Source organism: Eurosta solidaginis, chromosome 4, assembly GCF_040869045.1.
Source record: "Eurosta solidaginis isolate ZX-2024a chromosome 4, ASM4086904v1, whole genome shotgun sequence".
In the NCBI taxonomy this organism is placed as follows: Eukaryota; Metazoa; Arthropoda; class Insecta; order Diptera; family Tephritidae; genus Eurosta; species Eurosta solidaginis.
The window spans coordinates 91,192,068-91,211,736 of record NC_090322.1 but is presented as its reverse complement, the minus strand read 5'-3'; the positions used below and the strand labels follow the sequence as shown (position 1 = coordinate 91,211,736).

The following is a 19,669-nucleotide window of genomic DNA, read 5'->3' as shown; positions in this document are numbered from 1 at the left end:
CGGTACCTGGTTGCACATTTGTGCAGCACCAAATGTATTATGTGGAAAAAAAAACAAAACAAAAACCCAAGTAAACAAACATACGTGCATACATTCATGTTTACTTGTAACTGCCGGCAAAGGACAAGAGAAAGGAACAATCATACACACAAACGTGTATTGAATGGAAATTCCCAAGAATTGGGACAACGGGATGACATCGTACGATTTCTTGCCGTTGTGTTTTCTTTCTTTGTGGCGCGTGGATGACGGCGGATCTGCAAGCAAAAAAGAGGTGAGCAAAATGGTAAAATTCTATGAATTAATTTTACTGATAATTATCTTCCCTTTTTTTTTTTTGTATTATCCTCAACTTGACCACATTGATCTCCAAAATACATGCAGTGTGGAAAACATTTCAGCGGGAAAAGGACACACCCATAAAAAAAAAAACAAAAGACACTGCATTTGAGAAGTTCCAGGTTTTATTAAATCAAGTAAGTGACAATACCCAACACAAAATTCGTGCATGTGTGATAATGTGTAATTAGTATGGAACTTAAGGATATGAGCTGTGATGACACTGGGAGGCTCCTCCTGACATAGGTGGTTTGACTTTATTGCACTTATTCCTCAATTTTTGGACAAAACGAATTTCGAAAAATGTTGCAGAATGAGGACAAACTAAAGCCCTAGCAAAGCGCTTGCTAAAATATATTTAAAGGCTGATAAAATGGTTTAAATTGCAGTAAAAGTACGCAAACGAAAATGCTTTCTTTCTCTTAATTTTTTTTTGTTTGTTGACTGGTCGCTGCGTTGTCTTGCAAACTTGGTTTATTGCGTCATATACGCACCCTATTTATTTTATACTGTTTCTAAGTGTGTTCAAATTCTGCTGGAATAAAATTGCTAATTTATATTTAGTGTGCATACTACGGATGCTAAAACTTAAACATTTGGAGTTGTATATGTTCAGAAGCTCATATAACCACGAGATGTTGAACAACGGCGCTCACACAAACATGAGATCAACACAATTAGTATGAGTGCAGCCATTGCGATACCAACGGCAATTGGTACAATATCCATGGTCTTTGGTCCATCACAATACGTAGCATTAGAGAAGGTATTACGTTTTTCGGCAATGAATGCTTCAGTTTGTACGTTGGTCAAGGTTACAGTGCCTATGACATTTGGATCCTGCATTACTGCAGTCAAATTGAACTTTTGGGCACGTGTGCAATGGTAAGACATTTTGGGGGGCGTTTTGAAATCTTACCGACATGGATCAATTGAATTGTTTGATTCTCCTTAGCATCTGGGAAGTGATCACTGGTCAATGGTAAAACGAAATAGATTTGTTTCAATTCGCTTGATTTGTTAACCGTATCGAATGGAATCAATAGGTCCCCAATTAATTTCCATCGATTGTGAAGTATTTGCACAATTGGCATGATCGACCTCAGCATCCTGTGGGATGTTATATAAACGTGTAGCAGTTTGGTTATCATAAGTAAAGTTCAGCTGTGCAGCCATATGAATGATGATACAGCTTGAATTCCATTTGCCAATCTCTGGTACTGGGAATGGTGCTGGTGCGGGGTTGTTGTTATTGGTGCTACGGTCGTGGGATCTGGTGTGACAGTTGTTGTTGAAGCTTGTGTTACTAGTACTTGAAGTAGTGCTTGCTGTGCAGAAAGCTACCTAAATGCAAAATGACATTGCTTTGATGTTATATCTGTTTGTTGTTAATAATTTTTATTTACATGGTCTATATAGACGGCAATGCACTCGAAATTATCCTAAAAGCTCTTGATAACTTTTTCGTTGTTGTTGTTTTTGTTATGATCTTAACATTCATGGTGCGTATACAATGCCAATTTTAAAAGGCTGGTACATTTTTATTTTGGATATTTAGATAGAGTGCTAGTTAGTTAATTTGTATTAAAATTCACCAAACAGGGACACACAAATGCCACAAGTTACTAGCAACATCACTTGCAAGTAAACATTGATTATATAGCTTTAAATAACGTAAATTGAGATTTTAGGAAACCAACCGCATAAAGAGTAACTGAAGTAAAGTCAAGCGCTAATATCTATTATTTACATACATATTTTGGCTGCTCTTGACGTTTGTACCTTGCTTAAGGCAGCATTAAAGGAACTATATGCTCTTTGTAAATACAAATTGCAGCTACAAAATAATTAATCAATTTTAAAGTCGGTACAGTGCCTTAATTTCTAATTAAATGGACGTTCATATGTTTTAAGCTTTTACTATGTAATTTTATCTCAATTAAATGTACATAAATTAAGAAGAATATGTATGTTTAGACGGTTTTTTAGGCAACTTTCACAACTTGTATTTGTGAGGGAAAACCAAAGTTATACTAGTATATACGAGGTGTCAAAACAGACTGTCGGTGATAATTGGGCGCCGCCTATAGCTATATAGCACGTTTAACAAGCATGGTGGTTAACCGATTTTTGCAGCCACCAAATACGCTACAGCACAGTCCGAAGACTTGTTAGACTAATGCAATGAAAAGTTGTCGTTTTTTTGCATCGATGTTTGAAGGACTGGATGAAATGAGTATAAAAATGTGTAAATGCATCTAATCAGATTTAATACTCGTGCGGTTTTATGTGTTTTATTCCTGAATAAGAAAAAATCACTCATAAAAATGACTCTACTGTCTACTCTTCGGATCGTGTTGTGGTTGTTGCACGTTGAGGATATCACCATTAGGATGTTGTTAATGTTCGCATCATCGTTTTCACATGGTGCTGAAGCAAATGTTATCTCCCGAGGTATTTCCCGGGTTTCTTAGACGGAGCTTTACGATACCTAAAATAGATGGCTTTGCTTTAATTTAAAAACTACACAAAATGAAAATAAGATGGACTTTTAGTATTTAGAAAGGGAAATTTTGCGTACTTCCTCCACCAGTGGTAAGGGGTGACAGATACTGCGTGAAGTAAAAAAAATTAGATTAGTAGCCCCTTTTTTTATAAAGCCTCTTTCAAGTCTGGCACTTCCCGGGGGCTTATTGCCGCGTTCGAGCAGTCTTTAGAACCGAAACAAGGTACGAAACGCACCACTACTCCGCCAGAAAAAAAACTCCTTTTTTGTTTTAATCTCAGTTGAACGCAGATCGGTTGGTGAGGGGCGAAACGGTTCAAATTTAAAAGCATTCTCTGTAAAATTTTGTTAGCTGACCTAATCATGTGAAAACGACTTCATAGCTTAAAAGGACATTAAACGGAAATGTGAAGCTTCTCAAGGCCAAAATAAACATATCAATTTTAAAAATCGGACGGCAAATAATCAAGTTACAACGAAAAAACATCTTCGGCTGTATTTCGAAGGATCAAAAAATTAAAAAAAGTTTTTCCGAAACCCTCTCAACATAATCTTCAAATTTAGGGGCGGACATTAGCAACTTTTTTTTTGTATGGGGACCAACCCAGTCTAGTGTACATGTCAAGAGAGTTTGACTTACTTGGGGTTCAAATAGCTCACAACCTTTGTATTGTCCAACTATTATGTATTTTATGAGAAGCCGAAGGTGGAGAAATGGTTGGGGAAATCTTCGGTCACGAGCAGCATTTGCATTATATTGTCTTGAAAAATATCTTATTAATAAAATTTTTATATACATAGTATTTTTTCTGAACTTCATGATTCAAAAAATGTGTGTATGTGAAAAAAATAAGATTTTCAGTGATAAGTAAAATTTACAAGTATAAAATTATTCATTTAGTCAACAAATATAGTCAGAAAAGTTCCAGAAACTAAAAATGATTATAAATTTTTGATTACCTAAGGTAAACATATTTGATTCAAATATGATTCCAAAATGTGATTGAAAAACTATATTCAGTTGTTAACACGCTTTTATTAGCTTGGCCTGTATGTAACGGAATCCCCTTTATTAATGATAGAAGGGGATGCATGGCACATCTACGAAAGAGCATACTGGAACCCTTTTTAATACGCTTTTATTAACTTAGCCTGTATCTATCTATGTATCCATGTATGTATGTAACGGAATCCGGAGTGGAGCCGAGAGCCCCGGATGTGCAGAGCTCCGAACTCCGTTGCACCTTTTGAAGCATTTTAAGATAGGTACTTTTAGCTAGTGCAGGCCACCAGACCAAAGCACCATAAAGAAGAATCGGGCGCACAATGGCTGTGTAAATCGAGTAGGTCACCTTAGGGGAGAATACCCAGGAGGTGCCAATTTCCCTCTTGCATGTGAACAGCTCTGCTGCTGCCTTCTTGGATCGCTCCACTATATGGTCACTCCATAATAGCTTCCTATCCAGAATGACTCCCAAATACATGACTTGATCGCTAAACGCTAAGAACGTACCCCCAATTCTTGGCGGTGTAAGATTTGGTACTTTGTACCTCCTCGTGAAGAGGACAACCTCGGTTTTATCCGGGTTGACTTCCAAACCTGTGGCGGATTGTACTCCTGGAGCAGCTCCAGGATGTCAGCTGGGTCCGTTGGAGTCACTGGAACCCAGGCTCTAGCCCTTGGTCGTGAGGGAATATCACGCGCCTCCACAACCTTGAGGCGCGCGCCCGGATATACCACCCCTATCAGCGTGACGGCGGCCCTATAGAGGTTTACCGACCTGGCGTCGTCACAGGCAATTAGCTTGACATTGCCCTGGAACCACCCTGCATCGGTGTAAGATGGCGGTGGACTAGGGTTGTCTTTCTTGGTCTTAACGGCCACCGTAGCGAGTGCGGCCTCGACCCACTTCCACTGTTGTTTCGGGATCCTGCCATCTTCGCTGCTCTCGTCTATAATGCAAATGATCTGCCGACCCTTGGCAATTTCGGCGAAAGACTGCGTCCAGCCCCCTTGCGTCTTGGCCCTTTTCAGTGCCGTGGAATTGGATTCATCCACGGGTCGCTGGCGTTTCGATGTTTCATCACTCTCGACTAAATCTTTTAAAATTACTTGAACTAAAAAATTAAAATCACAGTAAAAAGCGTGGGGTGCTTCATATTGAATGTTACAATCATTCTATTGGCAACTATCTGAGAGGAAAGATATGAAATGTAGTCAAATGCACCCCACGCTTTTTACTGTGAATTAAATTATTCTGTTAATAACTTAAATTTTATTATAATTTTATTTTGATAAATGATTGCTTGACCTTCTACTACTGTTATATAAACTCTTTTTAACTGAAAATTATTTTCTATTTTTTAGTTCGGTTAGCTATAAAAGCGTGTTTTTTTAATTTTTTTAAACTATTATTTATTGATCATCAAAGATAATCATATTTGATTATTCTCTTTGTTGGTTTTTATGAAATATTAAAATTTTATCATCAAAAATGATTCCAAAAAGTGATCGAAAAATTCTTTTCAGTTTTTGATCATCAATTCATATTTGATTATTTCTTTTATTCAATTGTATGATAACTCATTATTTAGTCAAAAAGAGTAATCAAATTGTATTTATATGTAGAGAAATTCAAAATTTAATCATCTAAATGCTGAGTGGGAAGTTTAAGTTTTTCACTGTTTTGAATTGAATTGAAATTAAAACAAGTTGACGCTTTAAGCCAACTGAAAAAAAATTTCTAATGATTGGGTATTATTGAATCCATTTTTTCTGGGATTGGGAGTGGATTTTCCTGGGTTTCCAGTTGGACCATCTATATAAAATAGGAAATAGGATTGTCTAGGTGTAGGGGAAACCTGCCTACTCGAATCGTGAGTAGGTTTTAGTTCGGATTGGCCACGATGCGGCCCACGATAGGGATGTTGTCGGCACAATGGTCTGTGAAGGTGTGGGTTATGGTTATGGGTGTCGGTTGGGCGGTGACTGCGATGAGGCCAAGATACATATCACCATTACGACAGCATCCTCATATGCACCATCGAAACCATATTCCACTGGTGATGGAACGATTGAGAGTATTCTCGGGTGAGTATTATGAGTTAGGAGATACTGTGAGGTGGACTCAACGCTATTTTCTTTTTGTACGACTGTAGTTGCCATTCCAACAACATCAAGCGAGTCTGTTATAACCACCGCTCTTGTAATACCACAAGCGTACCGCAGCGGACACCGCAATATCGACAGAAGTCATCTTATTGTTACGTATATTATTGGACATTCTTTCCGCAACCTCAGCCGTAGGTGTAGATCATAAGGTGAGTAGCCCTTTTATTTTACGCTTTTTCTTGAACCCCTGTTGATTAGCGTAGGAGTATCCTTGTCAGACGAACTATTAGGGTGGGAACTAGAAAACGAAAAAAACCTCGACAGGTGACAGGACCTATATTGGTGTTGCGTTCGTTTGGCAAAGAGGCTCGTCCGCCTTTGACTGACCTGAGAAAAAAAACTCCCATGCACCTAACGAGGAGGGTTAATGAAAGCGCTTGATAATGCACTTATACGATTTTATTCAGGCAAAAAGTATGCTTGTCAATATATAATACATACCTAACACATAAAAAATGTGCAAGTTACAAATAGCATTTGACACTTCTTTGGGTACATATATGCGATTTACTTAGATATGTGAGGAACCTCTAACCCGCGTTTACAAATAAATGAAAGCGAAAGCGTAAGTGATTTGACGTGCCAGCAAACTCGGTGTTTTGTACGCTTAATATCTATTTCTGGAATCCTTTTGAATTTCCTTGTTGGGTATAAAAAGTCTTGCATTTTGATTGCTGAACCTGCCTTGTGGTACCGCGTTAGGCTTCCCTATGTAAGGAATTATTTTTTCATGGTTCTTTCAAGATTTTGGGTGATATGAGAAATTTGATGAATCTCGTGCCTTTAGCCGAGTGCGTTTATGTTCTGTTGCAGATAGAAGATCTGCGTCAGGGTTCTGGTGTCCTCGCTCGGGGGAGCCTGTGAATTTGGGTGTTTTCTGGTGTCCTCGCTCTGGGTGAGCGAGTGAATTTGGGGATGGTTCTGATCAGGGGGCCTCGGTTAGTATTATTAAAAAACATAATTTCTGCCTTTTGGTTTTGCGAGCTTTTGGTAAGCTCCAACTTGTCCTTGTGCCTCTCACTCCCTTTCCCCATTACCCACCAGTAGTAAGGTCCCCCACCGGTAAACTCTACACGAGACGGGGGAGAAAACAAAAAACACACGAACGATATATATGGCTCGGGAGAAAACAGGTTCAGGGATAGCGGGGCATCACGGCGCATAGTTCGATGCGTCTTCATGTCCCGCGCTCCCTTTCCCCTTTGCCCTAGCGTAGTAAGATGTAGGATTGCCCTCCGGTAGACTCGTCACGAGGCCGGGGGTTGATTATAATTAGGGCCTCGGGAGAGACACAAGCTTAGGGATAGCGGGGCATCACGGCGCGTGGTGTCACGCGTCTCCATCTCCCGCGCTCCCTTTCCTCATTGCCATCGCGTAGTACGCGTTAGGATTGCCCTCCGTGAGACTCGTCACGAGACCGGAGGTAGAGAGCAAAAGAAATGAACGATATATATGGCTCGGGACAAAATAGCTTAGGGATAGAGAGACACAAAGACGTGGGCTCCTGACTATGCTTTGAGTGACATCACTAATCGTAGGCCTCTGTTTTTAGGTAGTCTGGGGAAATAGAATTTTGTTTTTTGGGGTTTTGTAAGGCGGAATTTGGCCCCTTACATTTCATCCTCCCTGGCGTTGGACGGAAGGAGTACTAATTTCGCAATTGGTGGGGTTAGTAATCCATTGATTGTATGGACGTCAACAACACGCACACGGTTATCAGAGCTTGGGTGTATGTTGACAATTCTCCGCATTCTCCACTCGTTGGGTTGGAGGTTGTCCTCCTTGATGACGACTAGGTCTCCGGGTTTTAAATTGGATTGTGGATGTTTCAACTTGTATCGTTTCTGGATCTCGGTGAGATATTCCGATTTCCATCTTTTGCAGAAAGTATGGTGCAGGGCCTTAATTTTCTGCCATCTGTTAATTATTGAGGCAGGATTCTCGTCACAGTCGAGTTCGGATGGAGCTAACAGATGCCCACCCACGAGAAAGTGGCCTAGAGTAAGCGGCTCGAGGTCGGAAGGTTCGTTTGGACAAGGGACTCAGTGGTCTGGAGTTAAGGCATTCCTCCATTCGGCATAGGAGAGTCGTAAACTCCTCAAATGTATATTTATGGTCGGACGCGACGTTCTTATAATGGGTTTTAAAACTTTTTACCCCTGCCTCCCACAAGCCTCCCATGTGAGGAGCACCGGGGGGTATGAAATGCCATGCGAGAGTTTGATGGCTATATTTAATCATTGTGTCGTCTCTTGCTTCCCGCAGAAATGCCTTGAACTCGGATCGTAAAGATCGCGACGCTCCGACAAAGTTAGTACCATTGTCGGAGTAGAAGTTTTGTGGGCATCATCGCTTGTCGCTTATGTTGGTCTCGTGCCTTTGGTGAATAGCTTTCGTCGAAAAGCAGACGAACAAACAGACATATCCCTTTGAGGTCCTACACACTCTCCCTCGGTAAGACTTTATTTCAAATGGTCCGGCGAAATCTACCCCTGTTTTTGTGAAGGCCCTAGAAAAGGTGGTGCGCTCCTTTGGAAGTATTCCCATAAGTTAGGATTGTGCCCGCTTCTTGTAAATAGTACAGACTTTAAAGTTGTGGATGATAGACCTAGTCATGTTTTTAACACGCGGTATCCAGTACTGAGTGCGAATAAAGCGCAGCGTCAGCTGGTTTTCTCCATGGAGGGAGATCTTTTGTATTAATTCAACTGGGAGTCTGGTTAACCTACAAGTGTACGACAGGATAATGGGGTAACGTTCTTTTTTGGGCATATCTTTGGATGCGTCAATCCGACCACCGGTTCCGATTATACCTTCAGTATCGATGAATGGGTTTAAGGGTAAAATCTCGCTCTTCCCATGAATTATTTTCCCTAACTTCAAATTGGCATACTCTGCTTGATAGTCAGCCCTATTCTGCATTTCGACTTGAATTGGAATTTTTTCGATTTGGCAATTTTGGTATTCTGTGTTCCAATCTCTTCCGATCCAACTTCGAATCGTTCGATTTTTTGTATTCTGCATTTCGATCGTAGTTCCGTTTTTCTAAGTTGCAAATTAGTTGGCGGAAAAATATTTTCTTTTTATTTTTTTATTAATTTATAACAGAATTTTAACAAAAATGTAAGTAAAACTTGTTAAGAAACGTAGAAGGCTTGATGATGATTGTTTTTTATATATTTCCAGGTCAAAAACAACATGTCGATGTGGAAGTCCTTGGACGTATTTGTCCCGCAAAAGTATCTAACACATACTTGAAAGCATCCTTGCTAAGTGGAGAGTTTTTTTTGAACCTAAATAAGAAAATAAGTCTTTAAAGTTTACCACTTTTAAGTTCAATTTCTTACAATTCGTCACTCATCTCAAATGGATTACACAAATGTCGCAATATTTGCCTTTCCATTATCGTCTGGCCATTTTCGTATGCGTTGCTTTCCAACTCCACAAATATGCCGCGGCTATTGATTCCATTATAATAGACAGCTATAATTTGTGTCTGTTCGTTGGGTCCAGTTATATGCCAAAGCAAGCTGCCGGCGTAGAGGAAGGTGAAGCTAAAACGTAAACAATCCTTGCGGAAGGAATAAATAAACCTTTATAAAGTATTTTAGGCCAGTGCAATGAAATTAGCATCCTTAAAATTCAGAAAATGTTGACTATATTCGTGCAGGAATCCGTTTTAACAAAACTTGGTGGCCACGGCAGGGAATTGGCCAAAAGAACGACAAAAACACACTTACAATTATGAAAGCACTTCACTTAAAAAAATATAACACTGCGGCAATATATTCTATTGCTTTTTTTTGTACAAAATGGCGTGGATAATAAAATATAAACGTTTTTCAGTGTTTTTTACAAATTTGCTTTAATTTATTTTGTTCCAATGTTCACACATTCCGTACCAACAGATGATTTCGAAAAATCATTTGCTCTTCCTCTTCTCTTTACGATTCCGTCGTAATGCAGAATACCAAATTTCGATTAAAGCGGAGCGGAGAACGGGAACGTAATCGAAATGCAGAATAGGGGTGAATATTTCCTTTGGCATATAGCTATCAATCTTTGTGTCGTAGTTTCGATTTCATCAGGTGCTATTGAGTGAGACGGCCTATTGAAGGAAACTTTAGTTTTTGGATGTGTTCTGCGGGCAAAACGAAAAATTTATGATATGACTCGCAGCGCCCTTCAAATGTCGGTGAACCTATCAAGGATGTTAGGGTTGTTATTTACTGACGTTGCATGAACCTTTACCCGCTTTTCCCCGATAGACGTGTTGTATTCGGTATCTTGTGTTGGTCATTGGGAATTGTCTTCTTGCAGCCAAGAAGGTCCCTGAGACAAAAACGAATTGTTGACCAAGTCATACGCGGGTAATCCTCTGCTACCTAAATCTGCTGGGTTTGATTCTGAATTTACGTGCAACCAGTCCTTATTTCCGACCATGTCGATGATCTCGGTGATCCGATGTACGACGAAAGTGGACCAAGGACAAGGCGGTTTCCTTATCCATGCGAGGGCGATAGTTGAATCCGTCCAAAGGCAAACTCTCACTGGTCCCAATTTAAGGTTCCTGAAAATTGATTCGGTGATTTCCGCTAACAGCACGGCTCCCCAAAGTTCCAATCGTGGAAGAGACAGAGTTTTCACACAGGTTTTGGCTAGAAGCGGGTTTGTTCAGATATCATTATCCGTTTTCACGCTCATGTAAACGGCTGCTGCGTAAGCCTTCTCGGATGCATCACAGAATCCATGGATCTCGATGTCAGTTCCTGGTGAAAAGTTGTCCCATCTAGGTATCCTTATTTTATCGATATCATGGTATTGGTCGGTGAATGTTTTCCATTGTTCCAACATACTGGTCGATACTGGTTCATCCCAAGCGGTGCCTTCTAACCAAATACTCTGCATGAGTATTTTTGCTACAATGACCGTTGGAGCAAGCCATCCTAATGGATCGAAAAGTTTGGCGATTTCCGATAATATCGCTCTATTCGTAATATTTTCAGGATTTTCCAGCGTCCCTGCTTTAAAATAGAAGAGATCTGAGTGGGCATTCCATCGAATGCCTAATGCTTTGACTGAACTGGTATATTCGAATGTCAGGAAGTGCTCACTGAGCAGATCTGCTTTGGGGATGTCCCTTAGATTGTCCTCTGAATTGGATGTCCATTTGCGAAGTGGAAAGCCTGCCGAGTGTAGGACTTGACGAATTTCATCTCTGGCTTTAATGGTCGATGTGATTGTATGTCCACCCGATAACACGTCATCTACATACATGCATTCCCGCAGTATGCTAGCCGCTATAGGGCTTGAATTTGCCACGTCGTCCGCTAGTTGTAGGAGCGTTCTTATCGCGAGATATGGAGCGCAATTCACTCCGAAGGTAACCGTCTTTAATTCGTAGAGACTAGTAGGGTCATTCGGGGAAGTGCGATACACAATGCGTTGAAATTTTGTGTGATTTTCGTTCACCCAAATTTGTCGATATATATTTTCGATGTCGCTATTGAAGACGAAACGGTATAGTCTCCAACGTAAGATTAATATGGGTAAATCGGCTTGTATAACTGGGCCTGGGAGTAGAATATCATTTAAGCTAGTGCCATTCGCCGTAGGGCACGAGGCATTAAATACTACGCGTACTTTCGTGGTTGTACTTTCTGCCTTTACAACGGCGTGGTGGGGCAGGAAATAGTTATCCGAATCGCCGGATGGAATATTGTTTTTGATTTTTCGGGAAATCCTGTCTGAATGGTAGTGACACGGTGTACCTTCCACTCTCATTTCGTTTCGTTGTTTTTTTAAATAGCTGTTCGAAATACTTTTCCTCTTCATTCAATATTTCATTTTTGGGCACATTTTCTACCTCCCAGAAAGCTTTCAGTTGTTTGTCCAACGCAACCTCGTTGTAGAAGGACATGATGCTCTTCGTTGGAGTCGGTGCTTCGATACGACCGGTTAGTATCCAACCGAACACTGTCTCTTGGGCCAGAAGTGTGTTAAGCACGTTTTTCTTAAAGCCACTTAATATGATTTGGAGATATATGTCTCCGCCAAGTATGAGGTCTACGTCTTCGTTGACGTAGAACCTCTTGTCTGCCAAACCAAGTCTGGGAATGCCTGCATAGTTATTGCGTTGATATGGCAGGATGGAAGATTCCCAGTGAGTTTAGCTAGAACGAGAAGGGGTGTAGTCAGGCTGAAGCAGGGATCCACTGGTGAACGTAATTCGATGTTGGATGCTTCTTTCACCTGAGCTGACACCGCATTTGTGATGCCTGCAACCTGGGCATGCATTTTCCTCGCTGGGAAATTGATTCTGCGTTTCAGTCTTTCAGTTATAAAGGAACATTCAGACCCAGAATCAATTAATGCCCGCGCGGAGAAGTCGGTACAATTATGGTGAATGTGTACGCGAGTAGTTCGTTATAGCACACCTGTGCTGGAATTGGCATGGCAGGATTTGACATTCTGGTTCGTAGAGGAAGGTGGTTGTCCCAACTCCTGTATTTTCCGTGCCTGTGCCGAAGTTGATGGGGTATTATCCGCATCTTTTAAAGGGTTGTGTACCGTAATTTTCTGAGGTGCAGAAGCGTGTGGTGACGAGAGTGGCATTTGGAACAGTTGTACGAACTGGTGTACCTCGTCACTGTGTGTCCTGGGGATAAACAGCCATTGGTGGATTTAACGAATTTAATCCTTTCTACCGGGGTTAAATCGCAAAAGCGCGAACAGTTGCGTAATCTGTGCTCCGTAGTTTTGCACATTTTACACATTGATTTTGTTGTTTGCTAGGATACTTTTGTTTGAAAAGCACCAAGTCTTTTCGTGGGGGTTTCTGTCGATTGTCGCGATGCGCTTGATTTTTCCACTTTAGAAGTGGCATTCCCTGTGAAACCAGACACTGTTTCAAGTGTCTGAAATCGATTAGATTGAATTTTGTCCATATCCTACCACTTGGATATGTCCGTTTTGTGATCAATGCTCTGCTCTCATAGAGCCAACGTATTTTCGGGTAATTTTGTACAGCATAAATAGGTGATGATCGCATACCAATTTGAAACATCTATCTGATGGGTTTTTAGGGATACCAAACAATTATTTATGTCGCGCTGTAAAGTTTTAATTGAGCTGTCGCATTCGCTATCTATCTTTTCGAGATTAAACAAAATTTCTAGTTGTGAGTTTATGAGAATCCGTTTATTCTCGTATCTTTCACATCGTTTTTTCCAGGCTGTCTCGAAGCTTTCATTTGTCAAAGGACATTTCTTGACGATGTCCTTTTCCTCACCTTGCGTCTTTTGGTTAAGGTGGAACAACTTTTCTACCGGCCTTAGGCGACTGTTGTTTTTGTAGATGGCCGTGAACAGGTCACGAAATGTTAGCCAAGATAGGTAGTCACCCTTGAATACCTCAGTATCGAAAGCTGGCAGGCGGATACTATGTTCGCGCCCGCGTTCTCCTTCAGGTCGAACCTCCTTATCTTTTTCCTGCTTCAATTTAGCTTGAAGTTCAGCCATGTTAGACATGCATCTAAGGAATACGGCATATGCCGCCTTATGCTTGATCTTGACCACTGAAATCTTGTTTGCTTCAAGCGTGTCAGAGTCAAGTAATTCATCGAGGGCTGTTTCTGCTTTTTCCCACTTAGCTTGCAACTCTTTTTCCTGTATTGCTAGAGTATGCACTGTGTGCACAGACGCACTTCTGTCATTAAAGTTGGCCTCGAATTCGATTATTCGATCGGCCAATCTGATGTACGATTCCATGTTCATGAATGAAAATTTGTGAACAAATTAAAACAAAGGGATGTACAACTGCAAAAACCTGAGCGAATCACCCAACCAACAAGTATTAAATTACGAAAAAATTTATTAAGTGCTTTGAATTCGTTTCGACCAGATAGTCACAAGGAATCTAAAATCAACGTTAATATTTCGCGTTTGCACTTTTTTCTTTTCGAAACCAAAAACTACTTTTTTACACTTTTCGCGGTTAAATACAATCACTTACGCGTGCGGCACTTTGAATAGATTTTATACACTGTTTTATTTATTTTTTTAACCAAAAAAATTAGAGAATGGGATGGGGAGAAGGACCAAATGTTCGGCCGGGGTGCGTCTAATCCTGGAGGTTGGTGGGCGCACCGTGGTCGATCTCAATGGGAATAAGCAGGTTGGAATAAAAATAAGAGAAGACGAGATTTCTCGTTATAATATATTGTCACGGATATTAGCATCACTAAGCTATACCATCACTAAGGCGATGCTAAGGCCATGCTAAGTGGTATTTACGTCAATAATCAAATCATGTATACACATATATAAGGCAGCCGAGAGATGTCACACACAGATGCATTTACTTATACGCCTATGTGTGTGCGAGAGACTGTAAACCACAAACTCACATACATCTGAGAGACGCTGAAAGCTAGAAATAGAAAACAAGTAGAAACTATATGAGAACTATAAACACACGAAATAGTTTGTAAGTTCTGGAAATAGAAGAGCCTAGATGTATGCAGCGTAAACTATAAAAGCGGCGCAAGCGAGTAAGAAGTAATTCAGTTTGATTTGAGTTGTCAAGCAGTTTCGACTAAGACGCTATCTAGCGAGCAAGAGCAGTATTATTTTGAATAGTAGAGTCTCATTTGAGCTATCAATCAGTTTGGTTATTAAGCAAGCTATTCGTTGCACAGTTTGAGTGTTATTGTGAAGTACTTTAATAAAGGCCATTTTTCCATTATTCAATATTGGAGTTATTTATTCAATAGTTTAGTGATACGAACTTAGCAAAAAGGCCAAAAAAAAGGGTTGCAAGCAAATTCGTGTCAATTGGTGTCAGAAGAGGAATTGTTGAATAAATTCCACAGTTACAGTGCACAACAAGGACATGGCGAAGTTAAGTGAATTAAGGATCCAGCAACTGAAAAAGGAGTTGGAGAGTCGTGGATAGAATAAAACCGGAAATAAGATCGAACTTCAAGTGCGGCTACGAGAGGTAATGGAGTTGGAAGGAATTGATGTGGACGAGTATGTCTTTTATCCCGATGTGGAAGAGCCAGCGCCTAAATTGGAAGAGAAGATAGAGACTCCGAATCCATTGGCGAGTGTAGACACTAACGCGATACTAGCAGTGCTGAAGCAAATGTCGTCACAAATATCAACCGATATGTCAACACAGCTCGAAGCGCAGGAGACACGTATAACATCCAAGATGAAAGAACAGAAGACACGTATTGCAGAAATGTCGTCAGAAATAACATCGAAGATTGAAGCACACGAAACGCGTATTTCAGAAATGTCGACACAGATTACATCTAAGATGGAAGCACAAGAGGAGCGCTTATCATTGCAGGTGGCACAAATGTCTTCGCAGTTAGAAGCACATAATACAAAAATTGTACAGCTCGAGGACAAAATGGATGCCGAGATATAAGCTTTGAGAGGTCGTATACAGGAGTTGCAAATAAATCGCCCAACTGTTTCAGCAAGCAATCCGAAGGTAAAGATACCATCCTTTGACGGTTCTGTTCCTTTCCAGGTCTTTAAGCTACAGTTTGAGAAGACCGCAGCAGTAAACAACTGGAATGTGGAAGATAAAATTGCCGCACTATTCGTAGGATTGAAAGGACCAGCTGCCGAAATCGTACAGACTATTCCAGAGTACGAACGGAACAGTTATGACGCATTGATGGCTGCTGTAGAACGACGTTATGGAAGCGAGCATAGAAAACAGATATTCCAAATTGAGTTGCAAAACCGTCACCAAAGATCGAATGAGACTTTGAGGAGTTTGCCTCGGATGTTGAAAGGTTGGCACATTTGGCAAATGCGGACGCACCCGTGGAGTACACCGAGAGGGTAAAAATCCAGAGTTTTATAAATGGCATACGGGACGTAGAAACGAAGCCAGCGACATATGCAAACCCAAAACCTACATTCGCAGAAACGGTATTTGCATTGCTTCTGTGTAAGCCAGTTTACAAAGCACGCCGTGTGGAGGTAGATAGGCCAGAGTGGGTAGACGCAATATTAGAGGCGCTGATAGGATCGCAAAAGCGGAGTGAAAAAGTTATCAAATGTTTCAAATGCGGGAAGTCCGGTCACATTGCCCGTCATTGCGATCTTGATCCTAGTAGTTCCAACAATGTGGGTGGCCGTAAACGCAAAGCTGGAGGAGATGAGCAGGAGCGAGTAAGAGGTAGAGATCGAGAGCTAGATCCAGCTATTGAATGCCCTGTGATATCTGTGTTGCAAATTGGTAGAAAATCGAGCAGTCTTACCGTCAGAGGGAATGTGGATGGCAAAGAACATGTACTGACTGTAGATACGGGCGCATCTCATTCCTTGATTCGATCTGATTTGGTCCACAGGAGAGTAAAGTCATTACCTGGAGCAAGGTTGCGTACGGTCACAGGCGAGTATAACAAAGTCCAGGGAGAAGTAATATGTGAAGTCCTAATTGGGAAGGTCGTGGTTTTACACAAATTCGTTGTGGCGGAGATCGTTGATGAAGTCATATTGGGAGTGGACTTCTTGGTTGACCATGACATCAGGATCGATATGCGGAGAAAAATTATGCGCTATAAGAACCAGGACATACCACTTAACTTTAGTTTGAAAAAAAGGTTCAGCAGTAATCGGGTACTAGTGGAGAAGACTCGACGAAGGCCACGAAATTCAAAGGTAAAGGTTGATGGAACAAATGGGCCAAACAAATCAAAACCGAAGGTACCTGTGAGAAAAAACCTGGCATTGAAAAGCCCTAACGGACGTAATAAAACGAAGGAAAGGATTTCGCAGAAAGAATGCAAGGGTGGTTTCAAGCCAAGGCAGACTACTGTTGTGAAGCGTCGGAACGATACTGATTATGCAAAGTCAATCCGTCAAGATCAAGCTCTGCGAAGTAGTTCTTCATTGGCCAAGCAACAGAGTGCGAGGGAACGATCCAGGATAATGAGTAGTAAGATGAAATACAGATACGACAACAAGAATAATTCGGAGGGTTTCTTGGAGGGAGATTTGGTACTGTTGTACAACCCTCGCCGGCGGAAAGGTGTTCCTTCCAAATTTTGGTACAGTTGGGAAGGCCCGTACAAAGCTGTAAAAAGGATCAGTGATGCCGTCTACCGCATACAAACAATTGGGAAACCACAAAATAGAAGGGTGGTTCATTTGGGGACGATCAGACTTAGGTGGAGGGCAGTGTCACGGATATTAGCATCACTAAGCTATACCATCACTAAGGCGATGCTAAGGCCATGCTAAGCGGTATTTACGTCAATAATCAAATCATGTATACACATATATAAGGCAGCCGAGAGATGCCACACACAGATGCATTTACTTATACGCCTATGTGTGTGCGAGAGACTGTAAACTACAAACTCACATTCATCTGAGAGACGCTGAAAAGTAGAAATTGAAAACAAGTAGTATGCAGCGTAAACTATAAAAGCGGCGCAAGCGAGTAAGAAGTAATTCAGTTTGATTTGTGTTGTCAAGCAGTTTCGACTAAGACGCTATCTAGCGAGCAAGAGCGGTATTATTTTGAATAGTAGAGTTTCATTTGAGCTATCAATCAGTTTGGTTATTAAGCAAGCTATTCGTTGCACAGTTTGAGTGTTATTGTGAAGTAATTTAATAAAGGCCATTTTTCCATTATTCAATATTGGAGTTATTTATTCAACAGTTTAGTGATATGAACTTAGCAAAAAGGCCAAATAAGAGGATTGCAAGCAAATTCGTTACAATATGTTTTTTATTGGGTAAATATATAAAATAGTTAGTTACAATATTACCTGAGATGTGAGCTGGTTGGCGGCTAAAATCCAAGAGAGGCCGGTTGTGTCGAAAGCGACAACCGTTGACCCGCAAAATCATGCATATGGCGGTAATGGTGTGGGTGGTGATATATTAAATCGAGTATCGAGTTGCAGAGTTGCATTACGGGGAATCGCAATCAGATGCGGAAAAGTTAGGCATCCCGCCTAAACACCTGGTATGCAGTTAACCATTCTTCCCATAAGCCACTTTTTGAGGGGGCAGATTGTCTTCGTGTATGATTACCATGGTGTTATTTTCGATGTTTGGACGATCTTTATACCACTTAGAGCGTGCTTGTAGCTCGTTGATGTATTCATGTGACCATTGCTTCCAAAAATATTGTTTAATTGCGGTTATTTGTGCCCACTGTTGTGAGTTGCTTAAGTTGAGGGTATCAGTCGGAATACGGAGGGCAGCGAAGTGGCTGTCTGTAAAGGATTTGCATTCGTCCAACTTTCGTTTTTTAAAGTAAATGAAAGTGCGTTTTTCTGTGACGATGAAGTCGGCGGAACGCTAGAGAGAAATAAGTATAGGTGGGTGGTCGGATGCCAATGTTACCATCGGCTGCCAGTTTATGCAGTTTACGAGTTCTGCGCTCACGATTGAAATATCCGGCGACCTGTGACAGCTTCCTACCATACGTGAGGGGGCGTCTCCTTTTATTGTGCAGAACGTCGTTTCTTCTATTTGATCCGCCAACATCTCAACCCTACTGTCCACCCGCAAGTTTGAATGCCATAGATCGTGGTGGGCATTGAAATCGCCTAAGATAAAGCGATTGTTGCCAGTGAGTAAGGCGCTGATATTAGGGCGGTATCCATTTGCGCAACAGGTGGCAGGAGGGATGTAGATGTTGATGATTTCTAGGTTTGCATCGCCTGACCGGACAGATAAGCCTTCATGTTTTAAGGCACTGTCCCTGCGGTCGATGTCGGGATCAAATATATGATATTGCACAGAGTGGTGTATGGTAAAAGCGAGGCCGCTTCATTTCCGCTCTCGCGATCTTTTCTGTGGACATTATACCCAGAACAGGTCTGCAATGCAGATCTTTCTGTGAGTTTAGTCTGTTGAATCGCAGCAATGCGGATGTTGTGACGCTTCATTAAATCGACTATCTCCGTGATCTTTCCAGTTAATCCATTACAGTTTAACTGCAGAATTCTGAAGTGCATAGGGGGAGACGTCGTCACTCTGGGAGTAAGTGGCGGGTGACTACGCCTGAGTTGTGGAAGGCCAGGACGCGACTGCTGTTTTGGCCCTGGGACTGGACGTCCTTGGATAAGCATTGGGGTACCCGTTGTATTTGGGTATGCGGCCTGGCAACATGGCGCAATGAAACCCGTCGGAGGTTGCCGTCGCGGAGACCAGAACATCTAGGAAAGTGGCACCGTCCATGGCAGGAGCTGAATTGGACGGATGTCGCAAACATTGTAACGAACTTCTCCCGAATGCTGCCGTTTACTACTGAAAAAGGGTCAGGCGCATGCTTCCGAAACGGGTCTGCTTACCTTGCTATGCTACGGTCTGGCTCAGGGAAATGGGAGTGGGCTTGCCTCGGTCACATACAGTGAAATTCGTACGAAACAAAATCTGTATGCAGAGTATTTTACACTATTTACCTCATAGTGATGGACGATATGGCTATTTTGAGCTATCAGTGAAAATAGATATGGCTATTTTTGAATCACGGCTATTTTTTATAGCTATAGCGATCGCTTTATTTTAACAAGCGATTCTATACAGAAGATATGATGGGCGATACAGCGATTTTGAGCTATCAGTGAATATATTTAGATATGGCTATTTTTTATATTATAAGCT

At 41.3% G+C, this 19,669-nt stretch overlaps 1 pseudogene; it reads right to left on the bottom strand.

The window, feature by feature from the left end:
* Window positions 1–951: 951 nt before the first annotated feature.
* LOC137248608 (lysosome-associated membrane glycoprotein 1-like) lies at window positions 952–13,786 on the bottom strand (annotated as a pseudogene).
* Window positions 13,787–19,669: the final 5,883 nt, after the last annotated feature.